General features: G+C 43.3%; 1 protein-coding gene across 5 annotated transcripts in view; it reads right to left on the bottom strand.

Moving 5' to 3' along the window:
* The window catches only part of Csgalnact1 (chondroitin sulfate N-acetylgalactosaminyltransferase 1), a 359,628-nt gene extending 338,209 nt beyond the window's left edge, over positions 1-21,419 (bottom strand). For 2 of the 5 annotated variants that reach the window (XM_085843931.1, XM_085843932.1), the window contains exons 1-2: positions 21,322-21,419; positions 5,165-5,315 (exon numbers count right to left, since the gene is read on the bottom strand). The gene's annotated coding sequence lies outside the window, so the exon portion shown is untranslated. Of the gene's footprint in view, positions 1-5,013; positions 5,316-21,321 lie in introns of all 5 variants that reach the window. The other 3 variants (XM_085843933.1, XM_085843934.1, XM_085843930.1) reach the window with 2 other exon arrangements.
* Between the last annotated feature and the right edge of the window lie 1,969 nt (positions 21,420-23,388).

Here is a 23,388-nt window from a genome sequence, read left to right as displayed (position 1 = left end):
TGTTCAAAACAGGAGCCTATGCAGGATGTTTCATGCTCAAATCATAATGTTGGATATAGTTAAGAAAAGGATTGTGAGGATCCTTCCAGTTTCCATCTGCCTCCAGAGCTGACCCTGTGCCATAAGTCTCTATACCCAAATCCCACTGGGAGAGAGCTGGTCTCCCAGGAGTGCTGACACACCTATGAGCACAGGTAGGACCACCACTTCTGCTCCAAGGGACCTGCCTGGAGCCCTCAGGACACAGGAACTAATGAATAGCCCAGGACAGGATCCTTCCAGTTTCCATTTGCACCCCAGAGCTGACCCTGTGCCACAGCTCTCCATACCCAAATTCCTCCTAGAGAGAATTGGTCTCCCAGGAGTGCTGACACACAAGTTTGCAGGAGGAACAAGCCACAGTCAGAGACAGCAAGACCAACTAACACCAGAGATAACCAGATGGTGGGAGGCAAGTGCAAGAACATAAGCAACAGAAACAAAGGCTACTTGTCATCATCAGAACCCAGTTCTCCCACCACAGCAAGGCCTGGATACCCCAACACACTGGGAAAGCAAGACTCTGATTTAAAATCATAGCTCCTGGTGATGATAGAGGACTTTAAGAAGGACATAAATAACTCCCTTAAAGAAATACAGGAGAACACAAGTAATAAAATGAGTAGAAGCCCTTAAAGAGGAAACACAAAAATCCCTTAAAGGATTACAGGAAAACACAACCAAACAGGTGAAGGAATTGAACAAAACCAGCCAGGATCTAAAAATGGAAATAGAAACAATAAAGAAATCAAAAGAGAGACAACCATGGAGATAGAAAACCTAGAAAAGAAATCAGGAGTCATAGATGCAAGCATCACCAACAGAATACAAGAGTTAGAAGAGAGACTCTCAGGTGCAGAAGATACCATAGAAAACATTGACACAACAGTCAAAGAAATGCAAAATGCAAAAGGCTCCTAATCCAAAACATCCAGGAAATCCAGGACACAATGAGAAGACCAAACTTAAGGATAATAGGTATAGAAGAGAGTGAAGATTCCCAATTTAAAGGGCCAGTAAATATCTTCAACAAAATTATAGAAGAAAACTTCCCTAAACTAAAGAAAGAGATGCCCACAAACATATAAGAAGCCTACAGAACTCCAAATAGACTGGACCAGAAAAGAAATTCCTCTCATCACATAAAAATCAAAACACCAAATGCACAAAACAAAGAAAGAATATTGAAAGCAGTAAGAGGAAAATGTCAAGTAACATATAAATGCAGACCTATCAGAATTATACCACACTTCTCACCAGAGTCTATAAAAATCAGAAGATCCTGGGCAGATGTCATACAGACCCTAAGAGAACAAAAATGCCAGCCCAGGATACTATACCCAGCAAAACTCTCAATTACCATAGATGGAGAAACCAAGATATTCCATGACAAAACCAAATTTACATGAAAGCTCCAACACAAAGAGGAAAACTACACCCTAGAAAAAGCAAGAATGTGTCTTCTTTCAACAAACCCAAAAGAAGATAGCCACACAAACAGAATTTCACAAGGACAAAAGTAACAGGAAGCAACAGTCACCATTCCTTAATATCTCTTAATATGAATGGACTCAATTCCCCAATAAAAAGACATAGACTAACAGACTGGATACGTAAACAGGCTAGCATTTTGCTGCATACAGGGAACGCACCTCAGTGATGTTCATAGCAGCCATATTTATAATAGCCAGAAGCTGGAAACAACCCATATGTCTCTCAAAAGAGGAATGGATACAGAAAATATGGTACATTTACACAATGGAATACTACTCAGCTATTTAAAATAATGACTTCATGAAATTTGCAGGCAAATGGATGGATCTAGAAAATACCCTGAGTAAAGTAACTCAGTCACAAAAGAACACACATGGTATGTACTCACTGATATGTGGATATTAGGCAAAGAGCATGGAATACCCACAATATAACTCATGGACCACATGAAGCTCAAGAAGAAGAAAGACCAAAGAGTGGATGCTTCAGTCCTACTTAGAAAGGGGAACAAAATAATCAAGGGAAGTAGAGGGTGAGAAGGACTTGGGAGGAAGAGAAGAGGGGGAGGGGAAAAAGGGAGCAGAATCATGTATGGGAGGAGATGAAGGAGATGTACAGAGTGTCAAGAAATTGAACAGGGTTGTGTAGCAATAGAAGATGGGGAACTGGGGGTAACAACCAGAAAGTCCCAGATGCCAGGAAAGCAAGAGCCTCCCAGAACCCCACAGGGATGACATTAGCTGAAATACCCCACAAAGGGGAGGGAGAACCTGTTGAGACCATATCCAGAGGTTAGGCATGGCGCCCCCAGTTGAGAGATGGGGCCAGCCACCCACCTCCAAAATTTTAACCCAGAATTGCTCCTGTCTAAAGGAAATACAGGAACAAAGAGTGGAGTAGAGACTGAAGGAAAGGCCATCCAGAGACTACCCTACCTGGAGATTCATCCCATATACAGCCACCAAACCCACGCACTATTGCTGATGCCAAGAAGTGCTTGCTGACAGGAGCCTGATACATCTGTCTCCTGAGAGGATCTGCCAGATCCTGACCAATACAGATGCAGATTCTCTCAGTCATCCATTGGACTGAGCACAGGGGCCCCAATGGAGGAGTTAAGGGAAGGACTAAAGGAGCTGAAGGGGCCTTGTCTGACATCAGTGGGAGGAGAAGTCCTTGGTCCTGTGAAGGCATGATGCCCCAGTGTAGAGGAATGCTAGAGCAGTGAGGCAGTAGTGGGTGGGTGGGGGCACCCTCATTGAAGCTGTGTAACGAGTGATAGGATAGGGAGTTTGCCAAGGGGAAGACTGAAAGGGGGATAATATTTGAAATATAAATAAATAAAACATCTAATTTTTTAAAAAAAGAAAAGGATTGTAAAATAGGAAATAGAACTAAGGAAATTATTCAAGGGTTTTTGTGCTTAACCCTTTCCCTAGCTCCTTAGCTCTCTTCTATTCTCAGCTCTCTCTCTCTCTCTCTCTCTCTCTCTCTCTCTCTCTCTCTCTCTCTCTCTCTCTCTCTCTCTCCCTTCCTCAACAGTATCTCACTGTGTAGCTCTGGCTGTCCTAGAACTCACTCTGATCAAACTGACCTCTCACAGCATCGCCCTGCCTCAGCTAGGATTAAAGGTGAGCACCACCACACACAGCAATTTTCCCTTTCTTAACAAACTTTTGGGGATTTTCGGTTGGTTTTTTTTGTTTTGTTTTGTTTTGTTTGTTTTTGGATTTTCAGGACAGGGTTTCTCTGTATAGCCCTGGCTGTCCTGGAACTCACTCTGTAGACCAGGCTGGCCTCAAACTCAGAAATTCACCTGCCTCTGCCTCCCAAGTGCTGGGATTAAAGGCATGCACCACCACCACCCAGCTTAACAAACTTTTTCTATTTCTATTTTAAAAAGAAAAGATTCTGAAAATATCCCAGAGGGGTGGAAATGTAGAAATAGACTACACAATAAAGAGAGGGAGAAAAAAAAAACCCTATCGTGTTTCTTGCTTGATTTCCAGAAGGGAGCTAGCGCTGTTAGAAGAGGTAATAATTGAGAATTCTCCAGTGGTGACAAGAAGCAATTCACAGAATTATAAGAAAAGCAACAAAATCCCAAAAAAGATCCACACAAGGAAGTCTCCCTTACCATCAAAAGTATTCAAAAAGGGGGAGGGAGGTGGTTGGGAAAAAAAGACATTAAAAGCATGAAGAGAAAGGGGTGTGTTTCTACAAGGAAAATGGTTTACAACTGACTACTGAAACACCAGTGAACACAATGTCTGAAGCTTGAGAGTCAGTAACCTCCGGGCTAGAACGAGTGAAGCTATCTTTCAGAAATAGGAATAGAATACCATCACTGAACAAATAACAGCAAGAGAGTGTATGTGTTACGTTTCTCACCACTCTAACCCTTATGGAGGTAAATTAGAGGAGGACTTTAGGGGAGGACCATGGAGGGAAGGCATACAGAACTTGCTAGCTCCAGGGATGTAGGAGATACCTACTGACCTTTCTCATGGACTGGTGAGTCAAGAAGCTGATAGCATGGGGTCAGAAACAGGGGTCGTAAAGCACACCACCAATAACCCACTTTCTGCCAACCAGGCTGTGCATCATAAAACACCAGGGATCCAAATCACAAGCCTGCGAGGGACAGGGACCGATCACATTCAAAGTCAGGACATTTCCTGCTAGCAGACTCTTAAAATAAGACCCTCTAGACAATGCATCAGAAGTATATACATCCCAGAATGTCTGAAATGCAAGAACAGTAAGTGAGAACACACATACACACAAATACACACATGCTTGTAGCAAATACATGTGAATGCTCACTATAAAACACAACAGCACCTAATTTGTCAATTTTGTAAAATGATAAACAACCAGGGATCCTGTTTTGCTTTAAATATTCCATAGTTTTTTAGGAAGAGGGACCAAGATGAGGTCAAATGTGCTGGCTCACACTTGTAATCCCAGCACTTAGGAGGTAGAGACAGTGGGACTACTGCTAGTTCGAGCCTCGCCCTGTCAACATAGCAAATCCCAGGCAGGTCAGGCCAAGTCGAAAAACCTGATCTTAAAAAAGAAGAAAAAAGGAGATAGGATGGGAGGGGTGATACTGGTTAGTGATTGATTTGTTAACTTAAATATGTGGAAACAATTCCATGAGATAAACCGAAGAGGGAGATAGTAAAACATTTAACTTCCAGAAGTGGTGTGATAAAAGTGGGGTGTGGAGGAAGAATAGAAATGAGAGGAGGGTGTAAAGAGGGCCGGGAGAAAAGAAGCTGAATCTGATTGAATCCCTCAATATGAGTGAATCCCCCTCATGAATCATGCTTTCAGCAGACATTTCTTGAGATAATTAACAAAAATGTAAACCTGGTCTGGTTATTATCAGGCAAGTTTTAAAGGGTAGTTATTAAAATTTAACTGTTGAAATTGCACAGTAGCTACACATAGAGTTAGTTATTAAGTTAAAAATACCTTCTCTGTTGCCACCGGGTATTCCGCTCGATAAGCAAGGAGCCGTTTCGAAGGCTACAAATGTTCTCCAGCCACTGGGAGGCAATAGAAAGTCCCCAGGGCTGTGGTGTCACGAAATACAGCAAGAAGAGAGCTGAGTGTGTAGACTGACCTTCCAAGAAGAAAAAGACAAGGAGCTTCAGCCTCAGCTCCTCACCCTCCCAGGTCTACACAGGCAGGCTATGGTGTTCTCCTTTTCCGCCTACTTCCTTCTCTGGTCCATAGCTGCTGCACTGGTCCCTCCAGGTGTGATGCAATAGCTCCTGATAGAGGTCATAAAAATGGAGTGACAGAGGTCATGGAGTGCCTTTGGTACTTTAGACAAGAATCACAATAATCAGCTTGGGTTCATCACTATTCAGGCTCCAGGTTACATTTCCTCCACAATCTTGGAGCTAAATGTGACCAGGTGACTGAACTCTGGTGAGTGGGGTATAAGCTAAAGGTTGGATGAGATATCCTGAAGGCATCCTTGAAGGGGAAAAGGCACACCTTCCTCTGTTCTTCCTTTCCTACCGCATCTGGGACTTTAGCAGCTTCCTCTGAGACTTACACACACCGTGAGAAGGGTGCAGGAAACCAAATGGTTTGTTCCTGGAACCTGTTTGAAAAGACTCTCCACGAATTACTCAGTTACTTCTATATAAGAGAGGAATAAACTTCAATTTTACATTGCTGCTGTGTTGATATGAAGGCAAATTTAATCCTCACTACTGCAAAAGCCTTCACATTCTCTAGACCATGGCATATTTGAACCAAGACCGTCTCTTTCTCATGTGTGCTTTTGTAAGTTTTTGGTGGATCCCTTACTGGTCCCTCTGACCGATATTCCTGGGATGTGGTGATTCACTCAGGTATTCTCTTCACACCATCCACCCTCCCTTTTCCTGAATTTTGCTCTTCTGTCTTCTGTACATGGAGCCCCAAAGCAGAGGTGACAGCTCCAGGCTTGTTCTATCACCGTACAGGGCCAGGTCTGGGTCACAGGAAGCAGACAGACAGACAGACACACACACACACACATACACACACATACACACACATACACACACACACATACACATACACACACACACATACACACACATACACACACACATACACACACACATACACACACATATACACACACACACATACACACACATACACACACACATACACACACATACACACACACATACACACACACATACACACACATACACACACATACACACACACACACACACACATACACACACACATACACACACATACACACACACATACACACACACATACACACACACACATACACACATACACACACATACACAGAGAGAGAGAGAGAGAGAGAGAGAGAGAGAGAGATCACACACACAAGCCACTCCCATGCTCTTTCCCAGCCTTTCCTTCACTGCACCAGCAGAGCCTCTAGCCTGGGGACACAGCGTCCATGTAGCCTCCCCCGCAGCATTCTCTGCAGGTCAGGCAGCTTCCTGGGGAAGACAGAATGGCAGAGCCTCGAGTCCAGGCTTCCCTACTCGAATCCTAGTGCAAATCCGCATTGATGCCTTTTATTGCCCTCAGAATATGGAGGATTTTCATGGAATGCGAAGCTGGGGTTCTCTATTCCCTTTGAAAAGTGTCCATTTTTGTTTCTCTCACAACTTATTTTAGTAACTTCTCACTACTCTACTAAACTTCCCATCTCAGCAGCCTATCTCCAAAACAATAAGCTCTCTAAGGTGTGCATCTGTGGCAAAGCACCGAAGAGAATGCAGCAAGCAGTTAACAGTACTGAGAAGCCCCTCCCACTATAGCATTGAGATAGCTCCTTTTGCACAGCAAACTAAACACAAAGACTTGCTATTTCTCCTGCTTTGCAGATGAGAGACTTGGATAAGAGGTGCAGGACATAGTAGCAACAGAATACTTAGTTTCATAGTTAGTGAAGACAGCTACATGATAGTTCATCATACTATATAAGCCGACAGGTGTTGGCCCATGAATTTTCTGGGCCCTCTTCAATCTCGGGTTAAATATGCAGAGCTAGTAAGTCTGATTTCAGGCTACAAAAAGCAAGCAAGACACTGAGATTTTAGGCATGGAAGCCCAGTTCTCCAGCTGAGCCCTGCCACTGCCCAGCTGCAGCCAGCACTCCCTGGGATCACTGCCTGACAGCTGTTGCTACTCATTTAACTGGCTACAGAACACTGCGAGACTCTCCAAGGAAACACTGGGATTTTGAATCATCGAGTTCTGGTTCCCAGCTATCTGACAATTAGCAAATACGAAATGCAAATTCTTCTTTAGGCACAGATAAATTCAAATGATATGGCTGGCCATGGCAGCAATCTTGCCCTCACAAACTTTCCAAGTTCCCCAGGTTGCTAATCCACCATGTGTAAAGAGCCTGGGGAGGGAGCAATGCTCCTCCCATCATTCTCTGCCAAGGAACTCCCTTGTTTGAAAGTGCAGGTGTGCAGGACTCCAGGTCTGTTCCCACCTCCAGCATCCATGAGGACCTCAGTGTGCCACCTCCAGCATCCATGAGGACCTCAGTGTGCCACCTCCAGCATCCATGAGGACCTCAGTGTGCCACCTCTAGCATCCATGAGGACCTCACTCCAGCATCCATGAGGACTTCAGTGTGCCATGCTTCCTCTGAGATTCCACTTCTCACTAATGAAGCAGAAAATTTAGAGGAGGTAGTCCAGTCTTTGAGCTTCATGTCCGTATTTTAATTTAGAGCCAAATCTCATTTTTATCTGACCATATTCAAAAATCAACTATAAATAAATTTTTACTTTAAGAAGATATGGACATAATTCCCATATTCATAAGTGGAACACAATGCTGCTGTTTGTAATTGTGACAGGATACAGGCACTTTCGAAAACCCCAGCATGCACTTCGAGGACCACTGAGAGGAAAAACCTATTAGCCTGATAACCAGACATTACAGGAAACTTGTGGCTTAAAAGCTTTCCTCTCAGAGAGTAACAAGCCATCACTGGGTCTGATCTATTTCAGATCCATCAGTCTCATTACATGTGTATGCATGCACCTGTATATATGCATAGGTCCACAGAAGAATACAGATTTTTTTTTCCTGAGTTTTAAATAAAAAATAAGAGCCAGGTGTGTTGGCACACGTCTACAATATCAGCACTCAAGAGGAGAAGCAATATCAGGAGTTCAATGTCACAGCAATTTCAAGGCCAGCCTGGACTACACAAGACCCTGTTGTTCAATTAATTGATATTAATTTTAATTAATTATCTAATTAATTAAGTGACTTTGAGCTGGCCCAGTAGATGAAGTGCCTGCCATTAAAGCAAGAGGACTGAACTTAGGACCTGAAAAAATAAATAAATAAAATCCAGGCGGATATGGCAGCTTCCTATAGTCTCTGCTAAAGGCAGAAGAAACAGGAAATTCGCAGAGTAAGCTGGCTAGCTCAACTAGCCAAAAATAGTGAGTTCTAAGTTCAACAAGAGACTATAATATAAATTGTAGACTGAAGAGCAATTGAGAAAGACACTTTACATCAGCCTTGGGGCTACACAAGCACATACACACACATGTTGATGCATATGCAATACACATGTACATATGGATACACACGTACATGCACACAAAAATATTAATAACAAATATTAAAATAGAAAGGTGGGTAAATAGTAAGGAAAAAAAGCTGAAGATATAGTTCAGCATCACAGTGCTTGCATAGCATGTGTGTACCCCTAGGTGCAATCTTGAGGACTGATGTGTGTGTGTGTGTGTGTGTGTGTGTGTGTGAGAGAGAGAGAGAGAGAGAGAGAGAGAGAGATATCAGTGCTACTCTGGTATTCTCATTAGGGGGTGAATAAAAGGTCTACAAACCAGCAGACTAAGGTATGTGTCACAGGTAATGACTGAGCTATTATTCTGAATGATAATTCCAGGCTTGCACAGAACACTTTGCCTAATTAGACTTCACACAGGGGGGAAAATGCTTTAATATTTAACAAGTATAATGGTGCAATCAATGTACACAAGTCAGGCCTGATAAGGAGTATTGCTTATTAAAGAGAAAGACGGATGGCCATTGGAAGGTATAATCATTAAATGTAAAATCTCACAGGCTCCGACTGTGAACACCAGCCACATACTTTAAAATTACCTCGTCACCCACAGACACTCAATACATCACTTAGTCCAGTCCTCTTGCTCTGTTCAACTACAGAAACACCAACACCATAGATAAAAAAATAAAAAGTTAAAAAAAAAAAACCAAAAAACCTAATCCCTGCTGTTTCTCAAAGCAGTCCTCTTTTAAGCCACTTTGGCTAGTGTCACAATCCCAGAGAGTCAAGATGTCCAACATCTCTCGATAATCACTTCAGTTAGGTAATTAGCCCTCCTTTTTATTACCTTCAAGAGCACTTAAAGTGTTGGAAGCCTTCCTGACTGTATTAGATCCAGCCTGCCACAAGATGGTGAATACATAATTTGCTTATAGGTAATTCTTGAGAAAGTACACAGTAAACAAAGATATAGTGAAAATAGGCACAGTTACCAGCTGTATGCAAGACTTTAAGCATGAGTTTTCTGCTTGCTTTATCCAGGTCAGCTTTCCATTCACAAACTGGGATCCCAGAGAGCCCTTTGCCTATTCATGAACACTGTTTCTGACTAACCCTGTTTCTGACAGAATCCCTGTGCTTGTTGACCTCTATGTATTCATTGGAGGCCTCATGTGCATACATCCTGTCCATAGGCACTGGAATATAGCAAAACTGTTAACAGCAGGGGCTGGAGGTGGGAGCATGAACTGTGGTCCCTACACTCAGAAATCTACAGACTGATCCAATGATGACATAAGAGCAGCTAAAGTGTCCACAATCCCATATGGTGGTTATTGTTTGGTTTGGTTTTGGAGAGAGTCTCATCTAGCCTGTGTTAACCCTGAATTTTCTGTAGCTGAAGATGACTTTGAACTCTTGGTCCCCTTGCCTGTACCTCCCAAGTGCACCAGCAATCCTAGTTTTATACAGAGACGGAACTCAGGGCTTCATGATCACTAGGCAAGTACTCTACTAACCTAGCTACAGAATATCAGGCTTCCACTAACCCAGCTCGGAATATCAGGCTTCCACTTGTTAAACATAGGGAATACAATAGACTTGGGATCCAAACCTTTCTTTTCCTTCTTGGGATCAAAAGTACATGGTTCTTTTTTGTGTAAGTTCTTCCTGCACAATGACCAGACTCAACCATCAGAAACAATTTCCACAATGGTCAATGAATTCTACAAGGGAAGTGTTTCAATAGTATTTACTTTTTAGTAAACATCTCCGATCCTTCTGCACACGCTGTATTTCAGGAGGAAAGTGAGACTTATGTTTAATTGAAAACCACATTATTCAACTCCTGACAAGCCCCAGTGACACACATGCCATATCTTTCCTATGTACATCCCATTTTTGCCTCCAAACAACTCCTTAGAACTATTCTCAGAAATGAAATCTCTTTATTTTCAGAAAGATCATAGATTTGCAATGCAGAGGAAAGGCACTTCACATTTTAACTAACAAGTTGAAACTGTACAAGTGAAACTGAGATCATGCACACACATGCACACATACACAGACACACATATACTCCCATGTGTGTATAGATGTGAGTATAGGTAAATTGGAAGCTAAAGGTTTACATTAGTTTTATTTCTCTATTTCTCCTTTTTTTTTTTTAAACACAGGCTCTCTCACCAAAACTGGAGCACACCAATTTCTAACTCTGAAGCTAAGCAGTGTGTCTAAAATGGCTGAGTTCCAATAATCTGCCTGTCTCCCCTACTCATCACCCAGTGCTGAGTTACAAATACCTACACTTGGGAGTCAAATGCAGGTTCTCATGGTTGCCAAACAAGCACTTTACTGATTTACTGATACAGCCTCTCATTTCCATTCCTGATGTTACGAATTCAGCAAGACGTGAAAAGAGGTCCCTATGCTATTGATATGGACACTGAGTGCTTACCATCCAAGAGGAGGCATTCTAGGTGGCACTAAACCCCTCCTTTGTAGGGCTTTACTCTTCTGGACTCCTAAGGCCAGAATCTCTCATTTGTTCATTTGTGGCAGCACCAAGCACACAGTAGGAGTCTGAAACTTGGGAGCAGACAGTTAGAGCTGTCAGTTACATTATTGTAGGGGCATTGTAGGGGCGCCTAGATTTATCTCTAGCCAGCTACCATGCTTAACAATATTCCACACCCACTCATAATAGCATGATGGAAGCAAACCACCTATGTCTCTTCCTATGAACATCATGCCACTTAGTCGCTGAGCCATCTTAGATTAGTCCCTCCTGGCCTTCTGCATATCCACAGTGATACTCTGCAGTCTCGAATGAGCTGGAATTTCTGCAACATACTGACATGAAACCAATGATCTCAGAAGTACTATTGCCTCTATGGGTATATTTTACTAACCAATGGTCTTCTCATTACTTCTAGCTTCAGGAATACTGTCTTGTGAACTCTGCAAGCCCTCTAGGATAAAAGCAACTCATTCAAATCAGTGTGGTTATTCTATTTTTAATTTTATATTTCTAATTTCTATTTCTAATTTATACTAATTTATCTTTTAATATTTATAATTTTCTGTGTATGGGTGCTGTGCCTAAATGTATGTCTGTGTACCATGCCCTAGAAGGCCAGAAGAGGGTACCAGATCCACTGGGCCTGTAATTACAGATGGTTATGAGCTATCATGTGAGTTCTGGGAAATCAAAACTAGGTTCTCTGGAAGAGCAGTCAATGCTCTTAACTTCTGAGCCACCTTTCAAGCCCCCACATGAATTTGTTGAGTTAGCAAAGCCAACTTTATTTAAGCTTAGTCTACTCATTCCCTAACTCTCACTTGGTGGTGGTGAAGAACAGCTACAATCCCTGGCCATTCACACTGTCATCCAGCCCCACAAAGAGCCAACAGTCCTAGTAGAGAACCACACCTCTCTGCACCCTTTCAGCCCCAGCTAATCCAACACCACATCAAACACACACATCCTCATGCTTTATGGCAATCAGATTTACAAACCATTCATGCCCACCTCCCTACTACGCCTCTCTAGCTAAAAACGTAAACACTTTCTTGTGTTTGCATAAGAAACCCTTGGCTGCCAGTAAAATTTACCATTTTGAAAGTATGAACAGGAATTGGAAAGAGGCAACCCTGGTTCTCAATGACCACAAACATTCTCCATTTGATTCATGAGGTCATTGACCGCTAACCTATGTACATAGGTTACCAAAAGGCAGCACAAGTAGTCTGAGTTACTTATGTTCATGGAAGTCATGGGAGATACAGAAATCCATTGTTTAACAGAAAGCCCTGGTCACGTTTCCCTCAATCAAAAATTTAAGCGTTGTATGGCCATCGCCAATTTTGACTGTCCACTTGACAGGACTTAGAATTCATTGCCAAGAAAGCATTCCTCTAGGTATATCTGTGAGGATGTTCCAAAGAGGTGTAATTTAGTAGGAAAGTCCCCTGAATGTTGCTACTAAACAAAACATAGTGAACAAAATGGAGAAATAAGCTGAGATTTAGCATCCATGGCTCTTTGCTTCCTGACTGCCGAGTGTAAGGAGATCAGCCACCACGTGTGCTACTCACCAGTGTGTCTTCCCCAGCACCATAGACTTGTCTCTCAAAAGAAACACTCTTCCTTCCCTGAGTTGCTTTATGTAGTGCCTTGTCATAACAACAAGGAAGTAATTAATGTGGGTACCCAGTGTGGTCTTCTGGGATTCATCTTACCTACCACGGTAACATGTGTTCAGTGGGAATCCATATTGAGTTATAACGATCTAAAAATTGAAGATAATAAGAAAACTATCCAAGAGTAAGTAGACTTTAGAGACTCGAGATCTAGGGCAAGCAGCAGTCTCCTTCTAGTCTCTCAAATTTCCTCCAAAAAGAAAACTGGAGAATTGTTCTTTTCTTTTCCATGTATTGAGTACCTGCCACACAGAACACAGGCTACAAACATCTCAATTAATAAGCAAACCCCAAATATAAAAACCTTGATAAATTGATTCATATTCTAGATGAGAAACTAGAATCTAGAGAATCGACTTGCCTACAATCACAAAAAGGAACTGTACAGATTTGAACTTTGGCCAACCCTCAGCAGCTCCAAAGCCACAGTCTTCAGGCCACTGCCTCTTCGTTGCAGGCATTGGTTCCCACATTTTCTGATGATCTCAGGTCTCTCTGTATCTTCATTATAACTATCTTCCCCAAATCCACTAACTTGAATTTCACTTTAAGGATTATTCCTTTTTTTTTTTTTCAAAGCTTCCTCTGTTGTGTTCTTAAAGCTGGCTTGTTGCTTTTCTGTTAATACACTATGAATCCCATAAAATGGGATTTTGAAAACTACTGTAAATTGCTTTAGACAAATGGTTCTCTAACCCTATCCTGCATTTATATTTTTTTCCACTTTTTTTTTTTTCAAAACCCTGACCTCAGCTTCGCTTGCACCTGGGCAGGTCCTATTTACTTACTCACAGAAGGGTTGGCTTAAGCCTATGAGCCATCACACAATAAATAATGTCTCTAGGCCTCCTGCTCTATGACTGAAAGAGCTGGTCCTAAACTGTAATGATTCTGTAAAACCCACATTCCTGCCCCACCACACACAGCATCTACTCTGCACACCAAACAAGGCTGCTCATTATCATAAAACCACCAGGCACATCTTGGTAAAGCCCACCCTGGCCTACAACACAGCCCACTATACAGGCTGTGCCAACAAGACACACCCAGAGGCCCCGGTGGTTCTGGCTCCCAGCCACACAGTGAAACAGACATGGATGTCTCTAACCAAATCCCCAAGTAGACGGGGGGGGGGGGGGGGAAGAAGGCTCATTTCTTCTGTGATATCAACTAACTCTTTAAATCTCAAGTGGGAATCAGCAGAGAGCTAGTAATTTTGATTTAACTCCTTGCTGAATGCACCAACTTCAGAAAAGCCTGTAGTCAGAGTCTAGGGAGAGAGACTTGTACACGAAGCTGGATACAGAAGGGCTTCAGTTCTCTTTTGAGTTCCTGGGCAGAGCCTGTCTGTAAGCTCTGTAGTTCAGAACCACTAAACTAGCCCCAGCCCCAGCCCCAGCCCCAGCCCCAGCCCCAGCCCCAGCCCCAGCCCCAGCCCCAGCCCCAGCCCCAGCCCCAGCCCCAGCCCCAGCCCCAGCCCCAGCCCCCTCAAATACAATATGCTAAGAGTTGGCCTTGCATACCCCAAAATCCTGAACATTTTCTGCTTTGGCCTACTTCAAACTTCACTTCTAACTTCTTCCAATTTCCCAAAATACCCTCTGTAGTGGCTATTCCTGGTTACTATATAGAGACTACCCATAAGTTCTGTGACTCTAGAGAACCCTGACTAATACACCTTCTCCTTACTCTCCAGCCCAGCCTTATTCTACATCATTAGCACCTACAGGAGGCACTAAGCTGCCATTGGATCCTAGCCTCTTCTGGTCAGCTTTGGAAATGCCCAAGTTGGGTAGGGAGCCTAGGCTAGCTAGTGCCATTCCACAGATTGCCTCATATCATTGCCCAGTCTGCCCCAGCTCTAAGAGAGAGAACCAGAAAAGAGCATCCTTTTCAAGGGTTGATCACACTCTACCGTGGACTTCAGGTATCATTATTTTTATGCTCCTCCAACTAGTCAGTACTAGGTGGAAGAAGGGAGGGATTGGAGACATTGAGAGGAGATAGCTAAGGAAGAACAGTAGGGAGGCACTATCATAGGTACCAGCTACTTCCAGTGGCATAGCATTTTTCTGAGATCTCAGTTAGTTCTGGCAAGAAGTCAAAAATGTATTGTCCCCATTATGCACGCAAAATTTATACATGGAGATTAAGAGTTGGGAGTCTAAGAAGAGATCCAGCTGTGCTAACAAACCCAGAGCTGCCCATCTCCAAGGTATAACACACACCCTGTCCCTACATTGTCCCCTTTTTATAGTTTTTGAATTATCTAGTAGAAAATCTTTATATAATGTGAGCATATGCACTTTGCTCAATGAATGCATGAATGACTGTCCCCAGCCTTCACTTTTATGTTCTGAAACCCACATTCTTGATTTTATCCACATATTCTTCTTCAACTTCCCTGCAAAGGTCCTTGATAAAAATGTAACTATTATCCAGGCAGTGTTAGGGCATGCCTCTAAATCCAGCACTGGGAAAACTGAGGCAGGCAGACCTCTGAGTGTGAAGACAGCCTGGTCTATAGAACAAGTTTCAGGACACTGTGAGATACACAGAGAAACCCTGTCTTGGGAGGGAAAAGAAAAGCTGGGGGGGGGGGGAAGAGAGGAGGAGAAAAGAAAGAAGTTCATTGCCACATAGGAAACTTAAGTTATTTACAATGTATTTTGGGCTACTAGAAAAAATTCTGGATGTACAAACATATAAATAACAAGTGCTGAAGCAAGTCTGATAAAGCACCATTTGTTACCTTGCTCCATCCTGCTCAGAAATAGATACCAATACAATAACGTAATGGAAATCAATGCCCTAGAGTTTCACCAACCCTCAGAACTCCAAGACATTTGCTCAATGGTCAATTCAAGGAGTTTATGCTGAGAAAAACAAACAACAACAAAAAACAAAAACCAATCTATGGTGGAGGCTAGAGAACAGCTCAGTCAATAAGAAGCTTGCCTGCCATGCAAGACTGGGGACCTGTTGGTTCCCAGGATTCACAGAGAACTCGGACTGTGGTGGTGTGTGTGCACTTATAATCCTGGTGCTCGGAAGACATAGACAATGGAATGCCTATCCAGCTACTTCCACTCACTATCTAGACAGCCTAGCCTAATCAGTGGTGGATAGCTCCTAAGAAACAACACCCTACCTTGACCTCTGACCTACACATATGTGGGGTATTTACATACATGTGCACTCCCATTCACATGTACATGGGAGGGGGTACTGGGAATAGCAGAGGTTCTAGGTGGGACCAGGCAGATGTAGATTAAAGCCCAGCTCTAGCATCCAACCTTACAGGAGTATCATCTCCAAAACCTTCATTCTCTCACCTTTAAAGTGCAGATAATAACAGTGCACATAGCCCAAAGTGGCTGTGCAGGCTGCATGAGCACTTCATGTCCCGTGCTTAACACAGCATTAACCAATTTTATAGTGGAAAGAATTACATTGCAATGAAATATAATGAGAAACCTTCAATGAAGTATCCGACTTTGCAAGTACTACCAGAGGTACTAAATTCTCTGAATCTTTGCCATTGAGTATTTCTATGGCTACAGTGATCTTGATCTATACTGAAAGCAACCCAGGCAATAATTATAATAAACACTAACAGAGACACATACATATGTATGCATATAATTTACTATGTGGTAGGCATTCTTCTCAGCACTTCTATAGACAGCACTTTACACATGGCTGTGTAGAATGTACCACACAGGAACACCCAGCCAAGAGGTAACTGGCTCTGAACTCTAATGTGCTATGTGTTTGCCAGGTTTAACAACTTGGCCCAGGAGGGTCAATCACACGTGAAAGGAATACCCGAGTACTAAATTGTACAAGGACAACTCATGGGCTAGCAGCAGTACCATTAAAACATATTGGCCAATTTAGCAGCAAGTATCTACGCTAGGTATGGTGGAGCTTGCCTGTAATCCCAGCCTTCTGGAGGTTTAGGCAGGAACAGGCTCACAAAAGTCAAGGTCAGCTTCAGCTGCACTAGGAAGAGCCTTTCTAAAGAATGTTTTAAGTATATGAAAAGGAAAGACAAGAAAAGGTCATTTCTGAGGGTACCCTAAAGCAGAATAGATGATGTTCACAAAACTACCAGTGAAGATTGCTGAACTAAGCTATGCCTTGGGAATACAAAAATCAATCAGTATAAACAGACAGCTCCCACCTACCTACTGTGCTTTCTGCTTTCCTCTTCATCAACCCAAATGTTCTTGGTGTGTGGAAATAAAGCAAAGGAGCAGATGCAACCCCAGGATAACCAAATGTTTGGTTTTTGCAATGCCTCAAAACAACAGAAATCGTCTGTGCCGCCTGTGCTTAAGTGATAGGTTCAAAAAAATCCTAGCTCACAGTTGTCATTTCCTTACAGGTGGCATCTCCCAGATGCAGGTCTCTAAAAATGACTCACAGGTATAAAGAGCCATTCATTTCCTGCACCTTGGGCAAGCATCCATAATCTTTGTCAGCTTGGGGTTCTTGCCCAAAACTAAATCACTGTGTTCTGCAGCAAGCTGTATGTCTATCATTTTGGCTGAGGCTCAGCTTCGGTCTTGGGAAGAGGAAGGACAGGCTGAGAGGTGCCAAGCCCTTCCCTAGCTGGAGGTTAAAACCTCTTCCGGTTCTAGAAAAGCATTCCTTTGTACAAACAGGATCTGCACGACTCTTTGATATGCCAGAACCCTAAAAGCAATCCAAAGAATTCTGCTTAATCGGGGGAGATGATAATAAAGAATCATTTATGGCCCCTTCACAGTTAAAGTTAGTCCTTTTATTTTGTTCATTAGCCACAGCATGATCTATACCTTCATTAAAAAACAACAATCATGTCACCTTGTCTTCAAATCACAACATGAGGAAATCTGAACCTGATGTTTGTAAGGTTTCTGAATTCAGAAAGGTTCTGCTAAATAAGAAGAGAAAGCCCTTTGTAAGAATTGGGGTCTCAAGGTGCTAACTTCCCTTCCCTTAGCCGAGTGAAAGTGCTTAGTTTCTCAGAATAAATTAAGTCTCACTGAAAACCTGAAAATATTTCTCTTATTTATTTGCAAACAGTATGACTATATTGGGGACAATAATGCCCGTTTACATATGCTGTCAGTGCTTCTTTTACCAAGTAACAAGATATATCTGGGAAATAAAGACACCTTTAAGTTGTTCAACAAATATTCGCAAGCCCAACTAACTTCATTAAAATCAGAATATACGCCGGGCGTGGTGGCGCACTCCTTTAATCCCAGCACTGGGGAGGCAGAGGCAGGCGGATTTCTGAGTTCGAGGCCAGCCTGGTCTACAAAGTGAGTGCCAGGACAGCCAGGGCTACACAGAGAAACCCTGTCCCGAAAAACAAAAAAAAAAAAAAAAAAATCAGAATATACAAGAGTGTTTCAAAACCCATAGCTGGGAGTGGTAGCTCAGGGATCATGCAAGGTTGTGGCCAGCATGGGCTTCATATGTGAGGCTCTAACTTCAGCAAAACTTCTCACACAGAAGATACCCTGAATGTTACATTGTAGAATGTAACAAGACACCTTAAACGCAAATTTTAATATAGCTCCAAGAAGAAAAAGAGGCAGAGAAGAAGAAGGGGGGAGGGAAGGGTAGGGAGGAGCTCCAGCTCGCTATATAAGATCCCTTAAAAGGCAATTTATATTATTTTAGTCCTACAAGTATCCATTTAGAAGAAAAAGCTATTTAAAATACATTGAGAGATTAAGTGAAAAAAATCCACCAAAAACATATGGACAAACACACACACACACACATACACACACTGAAAGAGAGAGAGAGAGACAGAGAGAGAGAGAGAGAACATTAAATTCTACATCTGAATCGTATATTTATTTTCTAAATTTAAAAAATTCCATATTTGAATATTATGATATACAAAGTAAAAAAAAAAAAGCCAAAATTTTAAGTCTCTAAAGTTATGTTTTAAACCACATTGATTCCATCAAAGAGGGCTTTCATTTATCTCCAGGCCTTTTATAGTTCTTTTTATATGCACGTCCTTCTCTGGTGAAGAAATTTCAAGTTCTTTGCTACCTGAAAGGACAGAAGGATGGGAACATATGACAGCCCAGGGTAATCCAGTGTACCGAGGAGGCCCCTAGTGGCAGAGCCACTACTCTGAGACCTCAGCTATTACAAGTTTTATAAGACCACTTTATCATGAGACCCAAATCAATAGGTAATAAAGTCTACCTGAGCTCAGCCTCTTTAGTACCTCTGTTAGCCTTAATATATGGTAGGGCTATAATTTACAGTCCCAAGGTCCCTTCATCAGGAGTACACGAAGAAGGATGTGAGCTGAAGAATAACTTCATTGCACTGTAAGTTTCAAATCAGTAAAGGTGTAGGAAGTCCTGGCTGCTTGCCATTGAATGGCACAGGGGAAGCAAGAGAGACAGCAGCCACTCACAGCTTACTGTTTCTTCTTTGGGTGTAGCATCATCTTATTTAGCACAGAGCTGGGAAACAGGGAGACTGGGAAGTCCACTTCATCATCCCTAATCCTGATGATGGTTTCTCAACCCAAAGAAACCCATGAAGCACTGCCTACTACCATTCTCGAGAGAGCCAATTCCTTGGTTCAAACATCCAAGCAGGGAATATTATACAGGAAATCCGATGGCTCTCAGTGGTAATGACCTCATGGATGGATGCATAGATGGAGCATGAATGAACAGGCAAAAGATCACATAAAAGAAGGAATTATTATTGTTAACGTTTTAAGTGTCAAAGCATATCTAAAAGTATTTAAGAGAGGCAAAGGATAGCATTTGGTAGGGGTCTATTGTATTCTGGGTGCTTAGAAAAGAATGTTATTTCACCCTGTCAAATATTGTTATCAAATGAAGAGTGTTGCAAACATTTTATATGTGACTGGCCCTGGGCCATGCCGCTAAAAAGTAGGATGAGCCTCTTGGATGCCAGTTCTCTGAAACAGCAAACACAGTCTCACAATGATGTAAATGGGTGAATCTAAACATTGGATTTTTTTTTCTTTGAAGCTCACTAATATGGCTTACAACTAGATACAGGAGATCTGAGACAAGAAGATGGAGAGAAATTAAAGTAATATCTTGTAATTTAGAGTGACAGCAGGTGTGTCCCAATCTGCAAAGTTCAAGCTTGGCAATTACACCATGCTAATTATTCAGACACTAATCACACAAGAAAACCTCAGTGCTTTAAGTACGTTCATGATTTTGTCTTAGGCTGTATTAATAGCTGTTCTTCACCCTACGAAGCTCACCTCCTGAGCTCACCCTAGTGCAGCACATTGGACACACCCATTAGGTAGTTGATTCAATGCAGAGGAGTGATCATATATGTATTAGGTTCCTACAATAGGAATTACCCATCTCATATTTTCTGGAAGCTCAACACATAATCCCTCTGTTACAGTAATCCCTCTTCTGTGTGTTCAGCTGACCTTTTATGCCTAGAGAACCAGTTACTCTCTGCCTCGTGCTTCTGTTTCCAAGTTCGTTAGACTTCTCTCCACGCAGCAGAACCCATAGTTTATTAATGCTCAAGGATCATAATAATTGGAGCTCTCTTGAAGAAAAAGTGTCAACACAATCCAAGAAACCCCGTAGAATTGCTAGGATTTACTAGATATTTAAATTCCTTATAAATATAGAATCGTAGTTAGTTGTCTTTAATGACATTTAAGTCAAAACTGTGCCAAGTCGTTGCAATCTGAATAAAAAATGGATTTTGCAAAATACAGCCATCCGATCACTCATTACTACTTCATTTTTAGCGTCCACTGAGGACATGTACAATAGTGTTAACGTCTTTTCCTCCATAACTTCAGAATCACTGACGACAGGGGTACAGGTGCAGGAAGTGTGGCGGAAACAAACAACTTTGCCTTCGCCCAGCACAGCTTTCCTTTTCCTCCAGCCCTCCGAGTGCCCCACTGCACCTCAAGACCATTCCCTGGCAGAGCTTCTCCCCGCCCCTGGCACAGACAACTGCATGGAGTCACATGCAGATGTGAAGACCCTTGGGATCCAGAGAGTCACCATCGCGGCGGCACAATGCAGGGGAGCGTGCTGCCCATGGGCCACCCTCTTCATCACAGCAAATACAATCCAAGAACAGCAAACTAGAGGCACCCGCACATATGCCAAGGCTACTTTGAAGTGGGGTTTCTGGAGAGTAAGCCAACAGCTGGGGGCTCAATTAGCGCTGAAGAAGCTCTGCTGGCCGTGGGGTGCGGCACTGGGGACCCTCGCGCGTCCACCTAGAGACACCGCTCTCTCCACGCGCCTCGCAAGGGCTACAGAGGGCAGTGATTCCGGAGTCCTCAGCCCTAGGACAGCAGTGGTCTCTGGAAGCCAGAGGTGCAGGCGTCCTCCCGGCTGACAGAGAGCCACCCTGAGGTCGAGGTCGGGGGCAGTGGCGCGGACAGGCAAGCGGCAGCGACACACCCGCACACAGCGGGCCACACCCGTCCAGCCCTCAGGGTAGGGACCCCGACTTACCCCAGGCAACACTGCAGACAGCGGAGCCGGCTCCCTCGGCTACGCTGCTCCCCTGCTGCCGCTGAACTTTCCCTCCTGCGAGGCGGCCCTGGGCTCGGCTCCACCTCCAGTTCCAACAGCCGCTGAGCCTCCAGGGACCCGGAGCAGTAGGGGGAGGGGGAAAGCGGGGAGCGCGGGCTGAACAGCGGCCAAGCACAGCGCCGGCCTCCGAGTGGGAGCCCGAGGAGCCGCGAGCCGAGGGGTGGGGGTAGCGTGGGCCTCAGGGCCGGGGTCGTGTATGGCTGCAGTCATCTAATTCCTCCAGGGCCAGTCTGCAGTGCGTCCCCGCTCCAGGTCCGAGCAGAGCAGGGTGCCCTGGTTGAGAGACTGTCACTGCAGGGAGCATGAGTGGAGAACAGGGTCTCCTGTACCGTGGAGACTTCAAGTGTGATTGATCACCGACATCAGAGAAGTTGGCGATAGAGACTAGGGCACTGTTGGAAGTTGCGCCCCAACAGAGAGGGGGCGTCTATCCTACAAGTTCGTCCCCACTCCCCAACTCATCCCCGAGGCATTTGCGCTGCTAGGACTGCCCTAATTCCAAAGATGGCTTGCATCCAAAACTTCTTAAACTCTACTTGAGAGAATTAATACGATAGTCACTGTTTTGGGTGCCCTGAGTTGTGGTAATAAGGCCTTCAATAAGAAGCTTTTATTTACAAAAGATCAGAAACCCCTTTAACCCTTAGGCAGCCCCAACTGTGGCTAAGCGATGTCTGTAAGGACCTCTGGCGGCCACATCCCTACATCAACTCAGCTGAGATTCGTGGAAAAAATAGAAGAAGCCCTGTTTGCCAAATCACAAAACATACAGTGTAATTTTTCTAGCTGCATCAAAGTACTGCATGACAGGGAGATAACAAAGAGTTAACACTGCATAGATATGCACATACATATGTGGACATCAGTCGTTTCTCACAGATTAGCTCCTAGCATCCTCAAAAGGCAATTATATGGCAATTTCCATTTGCAGATGGAAGTCACTAGGTGGAAGTCAGGGTTTTTTGATTTCACACTTAGTGGGTAGCCGAGCAACTTCTTCAGAGCTTTTGTCCTAACTAACACTAAAGCATTCCTGTCTTCATCTACTGATAGGTTCTTCTAGTTTTGATTGCTCTCACCTACCGAAGTAGCTCTCATCTCTTTACTCAATGCTGTCTCCAGAATCATGTAATAAAGTTATGCATAGGTTTTAGTTTGGAAAAATGGGCTAGAAAATTTGAGTATGGGTTGCCATGGCCCCAGCACAGTCATGCCCTGCAGGCTATGTGAAAGATGGGGAACATACTTTATAGCTACAATAATCTCTATTACTCTAAATAGAATAAAGAAGGAGACCACTTAAGGGTCGACTCTGGTTCCTTTATGGGTGTTTAGCATGTGGAGGGACATCAGGTCACCACTTTCGAACGTCTCCCATTTGGATATTGGCTCTGGGGTATTGCAGTAGATACCAACGCATATGCCAGTGCGTCACTGCATGCCAATTGAAAGCCAGTTTTCAGGGACCGGTATCCTTCTGTTTTTAATAGCTTCAATAGTATATGAAAAATTATCGAATTGAGAAAGCGATAAAGCAATGAAACTAAGTAGCAGCATCGTTAAGAGAAGATACCTTTTCCTGGATGAACAAGAGGGAAATTTACAATGGATTATCTGCTCAGGAACTTCTCTTACAGAGTTATGTCTTGTGAACATTTTATCTCCATCATCAGGAGGGGCAGTCCCTGACAAAACTGAACAGTGAAACTAGCAGAAAGATGGATTTCCATGCCCTAGAGCCAAGGACCAGAAAGGCTGGGCAGAACACTAAGCCTAGATGTAGTTTTTGTTTTATTATTTAGAGACTCAGTCTCATGAGCCCAGGATGATGTCAAACTCATGGTAGCCAAGAACCACTTTCAACCTGTGATCCTCCTGCCTCGGGCTCCTGAGCGCTATGATTACAGACATTCACTGTAATGAATGTAAAGGTCAGCGTTGGATGAAAAAATTAAAAAGGAACAAAAAGAGAAGACATTTTGTGTG

This window comes from Mus caroli, unplaced genomic scaffold (genome assembly GCF_978045245.1).
Source record: "Mus caroli unplaced genomic scaffold, Mus_caroli_1 scaffold_10, whole genome shotgun sequence".
In the NCBI taxonomy this organism is placed as follows: domain Eukaryota; kingdom Metazoa; phylum Chordata; class Mammalia; order Rodentia; family Muridae; genus Mus; species Mus caroli.
Note: the sequence above shows the minus strand (reverse complement) of the source record. Positions and strands in the feature narration are given on the sequence as shown.